The sequence below is a fragment of the Meles meles genome, chromosome 1 (assembly GCF_922984935.1).
Source record: "Meles meles chromosome 1, mMelMel3.1 paternal haplotype, whole genome shotgun sequence".
NCBI classification, from domain to species: domain Eukaryota; kingdom Metazoa; phylum Chordata; class Mammalia; order Carnivora; family Mustelidae; genus Meles; species Meles meles.
This window is the reverse complement of record NC_060066.1, coordinates 185,474,092-185,480,091: the sequence shown is the minus strand read 5'-3', so window position 1 is coordinate 185,480,091 and position 6,000 is coordinate 185,474,092. Positions and strand designations below refer to the sequence as shown.

Sequence of the window (6,000 nt, the reverse complement as noted above, 5' to 3'; positions counted from 1 at the left end):
ACTCCCAGGAGGTAGGAATTAGATCATTTTACAGATGAAGAAATCGAGACTCAGTGAAGTCAGGTGTCTTATAGCTAGTCAGGTTTTGTTCATTCATCCATCAAATATTTATTGAGTGCCTGAAGTGAGATTTATTCAGGTTGGATTTGGAAACAGTTTTCTTCAATTCATGTCGAGGGCTATTCCAGTATTCTTTTTTTTTTTTAATATTTTATTTATTTATTTGACAGAGAGAGAGGTCACAAATAGGCAGAGAGGCAGGCGGAGAGAGAGGGAGAAACAGGCTCTCCCCTGAGCAGAGAGCCCGATGCGGGGCTCGATCCCAGGACACTGAGATCATGACCTGAGCCGAAGGCAGAGGCTTAAACCACTGAGCCACCCAGGCGCCCCCTATTCCAGTATTCTTAACACCTTTATCATCACAATCATACACTCAAAGGAAAAAAATAATAATAGTGTTTATTATATTGTTGAAGACTCCTGCAACCCAAGTCTCAAAAAGTCTCCAAGGTCATTTAAAAAATTAAAGGTAACCAGCAACAAGAGCAGTTTCATTTCTCTCAGTGCTTACACCTAACCTATTGGCTCAAAGTGGATAATTCATCCACAGGTTTTGGAACTACTCATATTGAGTTTTGACACTTACGGGAGTTTGACCAAGTTATTTAATCCTTTTGAGCATCAGCTTTATCTGCAAAACAAATACTACTGGTTGCAGAGATTAAAGAGATAAGGTAATACTCATGGGGTTTTCAATTGTCTTGATGAAAGTTTTAAACTGCATTCAAAGGAGAAAAGCAGTGTCTATGTCGACGTAAGGTTACACACTATTAATTCATAGGAGGTGCTGTTCTTTACCCTGGAGTATATCATTTTACAGTTTTGGTGTTAAATCCCCTTTTATGGTACTGGTAGTTATTTTCTTTAGCGGCGCCCATAATCTGGCATCCCCATGTCCCTTCGTCCAACTGCTCTCTTTCATCCCAAGTTAAAAAAAAAAAACAAAAAACAACCCGAACCCCAAAGACGTAGTTAACATTCAAGTGTGCCCACCACATCAAAGGCCCACAAGCCTAGAACGCCGGGTGGTCACCAGGCAACGCCTCCTGATCCCCTAGAAAGGGGTGGGGTCAGAAGGCTCTCTGATCTCATTCCACCTCCCCAGGTCGTCGCCCTTCCTAATTCTCGCGAGACTTCAAAACAGCTTCTGCGCATTACAAGATACAGAGAGTCAAGGCGCCAAGGGAGGGGGAGGGGAAGGGGGGGAGACGGTGCAAACGGCGTGGCCGCCATCTTGTTTGTGCCCCCGCTTCGCGCGCGCTCCGTTCTCCGTGACGCACGCTTCCCCCTCCCCTCCGCCGTGCCCAGGCCTCTGCACTGCCCGACTCCGCAGGAGCGTGGGGGCGGCTCCTGCTTTTCCCTGGACTCCTGAGCAGAGGCGTGTGAGTGTGCGGGAGCGTCTGTGGGAGGGAGGGAGAGAGGCGAGCGGCAGCGGCGGGGGGAGGGGCAGCGCTTCCAGCCTTCGGCGGAGACCTCACTTCCCTCTCGCGGCTGCTGCTGTAGTTCGGTCCGGCCTGCCCGCCGCCATGTTGTGTTCTAGCTGGGCCCGCCGCTGTCGCCGCCGTCGCGCTCCTGGGGTCCGTGCGCCTCGTCGGCCCGGCCCGCGGGCTTTCTCCCATTGGCGGAAGGCGACTGCGGGGGGGCTCGCTCGTGATTGGTCGGTGGCGGGGAGGCCGCGGACCTGGCACCTTATTGGTCGCGCTGGCTCCGGCCTTGGGGGTGATGAAGGAATCAGAGGTTGTAGGGATGCGTGCGTCTCGGGCTTGGGCAGCGGGGTGGTGACCCCCTTCGGTGCAGGCATAGGGTGGAGCCTGGGGGCGAGCTTAGAGACCTTAAGGAGGAAGACGGTCTGTGGTCTGGCAGGTACTTCGAGGATAGCCTGCGCACGGCCCGGAGTGGGTGGCACTCCCAATCCAGAGGTACCCTCGTGGCCTATAAGGGCGTATAAGCTCCAAGGGTGCCAGGCGTGGAAACCCTGAAACCTGAGTTAGGGGCCGAGAGGGTCTTCGCGAGCCAAGAGAGCTAGACTTGGAGGGCCGTTTCGTTTTGTTGCCTTTTATCCGGCATAGTTAACATACATATGGTGTTACTTTAGTTTCAGGCGTATAATGTAGTGACTGTATTCCTTAATCCCCATCACGTATTTCAGCCATCCCCTGACCTGCCTCCTCTCTGATAACCGTCAGTTTGTTTTCTATAGTTAAGGTAGACTGGAGTTTAATACATTTTGTCAGTGACCTCGATGTCCACGGATGCCAGGCCTGAGGGGCATGGTAAAGGAAGAAGGGGCGTCAGGACGTTAGGGACCTATCTAAGCTATTGAATCAGATCGGTATTTTGCTGGAGAATGCCAGCATTGAAACCGAGGTTTCAGTTACCAGGTCCGATATGTGATATGAGGAGAAAACAGAACCAGCCTGAGAGAGGGACCCTTACTGGACCAGTGTGCTGGGTGTTAAAAACTGAGTACCAAGCTTAAAAGGCACAGCATTAAGTAGTGACAGATCTGTAGGAATGAGGAAGTGTGAAACATTTCCCCATCTGAAATGGGGAACACTTTCAGACTTGGGAATTATAGTAAGGGAGCAATTATAGATTATTGGGTCGCAGGACTATGCAGCTAGTTTTGAGACATTGTATATGAAGTTTTTCTGCATTAGGAAGGGTAACGTCAGGGTTGAGTTTCTAAAGGCTACATTTTTTAGCAGATATTAGATACTTGGCATTTATTCGTTGAATAGATATTGTTAGGTTCCTCTTTAGTCAAAGACAGAGCTTAACAGAGATCCTGGACCTGGCTTACTTGTTTTCTTTTATGTATGCCTAAAAAGTACACCCACCCTCATGTGCACTTAATTTTTTTTTTTTTTAATAAGCAGCTTGGAAGGAGAATAAGCTAGTGCATAGTTTCTTGCATCTTGTCATGAGTTACAGAACTTAACAGCACTTTCTGGGTTGTATTTCAAAACTTGTTTTAGTCAAGAGTTGTTAGAGTCAGCTTGGGGGTATTTTATCACTTTCCATTTTATTGTAATGAATTGTTGTACATTTGCTCTTCCCAAGATTTGGGGTTCATGGAAACATATTTGTGTTAAACCTCTGTGCTTCCTAATTTGTTTTTCCTTGTGTATGTTAGGTGGTCCTTTCTAGCTTTAGATAGTTGTTATACATCTGTATTCATACCAATTTCAAGAAACTTCTCTGGGGGGCGCCTGGGGGGCTTAGTGGGTTAAAGCCTCTGCCTTCAGCTCAGGTCATGATCCCAGGATCCTGGGATGGAGCCCCACATCAGGCTCTCTGCTTGGCCAGGAGCCTGCTTCCTCCTCTCTCTCTACCTGCCTCTCTGCCTACTTGTGATCTTTGCCTGTCAAACAAATAAAAATCTTAAAACAAAACAAAACACACTTCTCTGGTTTTCAAATTTGGTCTGTTTTATGTGTATGCAACAAAATTTTCAAGAGAAAGGGAAAGTAGTAGAGGAAGGGAGTTGACATTTTGGAGTACACTTACCACCCCATTCCTGTTAGGTAGGCTTTGTCATTCCCATGTTGGAGATGAGAAAATTGAGGATCACAGAGGTTATGTAGCTTGTCCAGTGTTGAACTGGGGTTCGAATCAAAGTTGTCTGATGCCAAAGCCTGTAGTTTTAACTGCTATGTCATGCTATCGGTATAAACCTGACTAGTCAAACTTCCAGATAGTGTTAATATTTCGAAGGGGGGCATCTTTTTTTGGTTGCTGGGTGTTAGGAGTGTATTGAGTGGGGAAAATATAACTAACAAGAATTTGTTGTACTGTTTTAAAGATTCAGACCACAGAATAGGAACTGTATAAAATACAGGTTCTTCAGCTAGGTATTTAAATCATATCTGTTGATTTCTGTTGTATAGAGAGAAAGATTTACAAAGTAAACTGTTGGGTTTTTTCTGAAGCCAGGTAGATAATAGGGAAAAATATGTACAGAAAGTTTAAGAATCTCATTCTTTAAAATCAAACTTAAGAAAATTGATGACATAGTCTCTCTGTATATGGAAATGATTAATGCCAAGAAGTGAGGAACTACCAAGTGTATAAAGAACTCATTTGGGAGCTTTTTCAGATATCACTACTTCTTTAAGATGTTTGTCTCCAAACACTGGGACCTGTCTGGAAGCCTGGTGCTTTCTTCAAAACGTGGGATAGTTAATCTAGTAGATACTTATCCTAAATTAAATGTAAAATTAAAACTGGATGCAAAAAATTATTTGCAGTTCTAATATTTGCATGGAAATCTTTAAATAACTTAGGTTGCAAGAGGAGACTAGCGGACTCGAAGTCTGAGGTCTGAGTTGCTTTGTGATTTGATACAATTAGGTGAGGGTCTCCTCCCTTTTATTTGCAACTACATTGTAGTGTGGAAGATAAGAGTGAAAAGAAAAAGGGGAAATAGGGCTTGCTATGCATTTTGTACATGGGTCATCTAACTTTGTTTGACTCAATCATTAAGTTAGCTGAATATGAAGAATATTATGATATCCATAACTTAGTTTCTTTTTTAGTAAATCTAGACAAGTTTGCAAAAACAAGCATGCACATAATTGTTTTTTATTCAGCAAACATTTCTTAACTATCTGTTCTTCAACACCACCAAGATCATCTTCATTCCCACTAGCTCCTTACATCCATGGCCAGTTCTGGGCCTTTTATCACCAGGAATTAACCACCCTAGAAATCTCAAACTCCTAGGATCTCTGAGTAGGTCTGAGTTTATGTTTAACATAGTAACTTGAGAACATCAACTTTGCCTTCTAAGTAGACTCATGCTAATGTTTAATACTTAACAGACTGTGTCCATGTTTTGTTATCTAAATCCTTATAACAGTTCTGTTATCTCATTTACCTGTATATATTTTCCATTTGGTCAAAATTGATTCATTGTACTAGAAGAGATGCAGGGTTTCTTATCCCCACTTACAGAGAAGTGGAGGCAAAGTGAATTGAGGAGCCAGTGCTAGTTTTCTTTTGGAGGCAATTTTGAAATTCACATTTCTTAGTTCAGAGGTAATGAACCACTAAAAATCTATGAATCAAACTCAGGAGTGATATTATAGTTACTACTTTTTATTGAGTAATCACATTGTACCAGCTAGGGTATAAATGTATTACGCGTATTATTCACACGTGCTATGTGGTAGATCCTATTACCACCTGCATTTTTAGGTGTGAAGAAACTGAGAAGTAATTTGCTCAAGGTCACATAAGGTGACAGAGCCCAGATTCAAGCATCAGTCTATAACTCCATTATAGTCTGAATTCTTACAAAATTTGTGGAATCCTTAAACGTAAATACTGGGTTTGTTTGTTCTTATGTTCGTTTGTTCTTCTTTTTTGAGAGAGAGTACAAATGCATGAAGGGGGAGGGGAGAGGGAGAGGGAGAGAATTTTTTTTTTTTTTTTTAAGATTTTATTTAGAGAGAGAGCATGAAAGCAGGGGTGGTGGAGCAGAGGGAAGAGGAGAATGAGACTCTCAAGCAGACTCCAGGCTGAGTGTGGAGCTGACATGAGGCTCAGTCCCATCACCCTGAGACCACGATCTGAGCCAACATCTAGAGTCAGACACTCAGAGAGATGAATCTTAGATAGGCACCCCATGCTGAGCATGGAGCCCAATGTGGGGCTCGATCTGACCACCCTGAGGTCATGGCCTGAGCTTAAATCAAGAGTTGGATACTTAACTGACTGAGCCACTCAGGTGCCCCAAACACTGTGTTCTCTGGACACCATAAAACATTAGGAGAGGGGCGCCTGGGTGGCTCAGTGGTTAAGCGTCTGCCTTCGGCTCAGGTCATGATTCCAGGGTCCTGGGATTGAGCCCTGCGAAGGGCTTCCTGCTCCATGGGAAGCCTATTCTCCCTCTCCCACACCCTCTGCTTGTGTTCCTCTCCCTCTGTCTCTCTCTCT

The 6,000-nt window shown here is 44.4% G+C and overlaps 1 protein-coding gene across 2 annotated transcripts in view; it reads left to right on the top strand.

The window, feature by feature from the left end:
• Window positions 1-372: 372 nt before the first annotated feature.
• NFYC (nuclear transcription factor Y subunit gamma) overlaps window positions 373-6,000 on the top strand; it is a 70,428-nt gene continuing 64,800 nt past the window's right edge. The window contains exon 1 of one of the 2 annotated variants that reach the window (XM_046010436.1): window positions 373-1,442. The gene's annotated coding sequence lies outside the window, so the exon portion shown is untranslated. The remainder of the gene's footprint in view (window positions 1,443-6,000) is intronic. The other variant, XM_046010438.1, reaches the window with a different exon arrangement.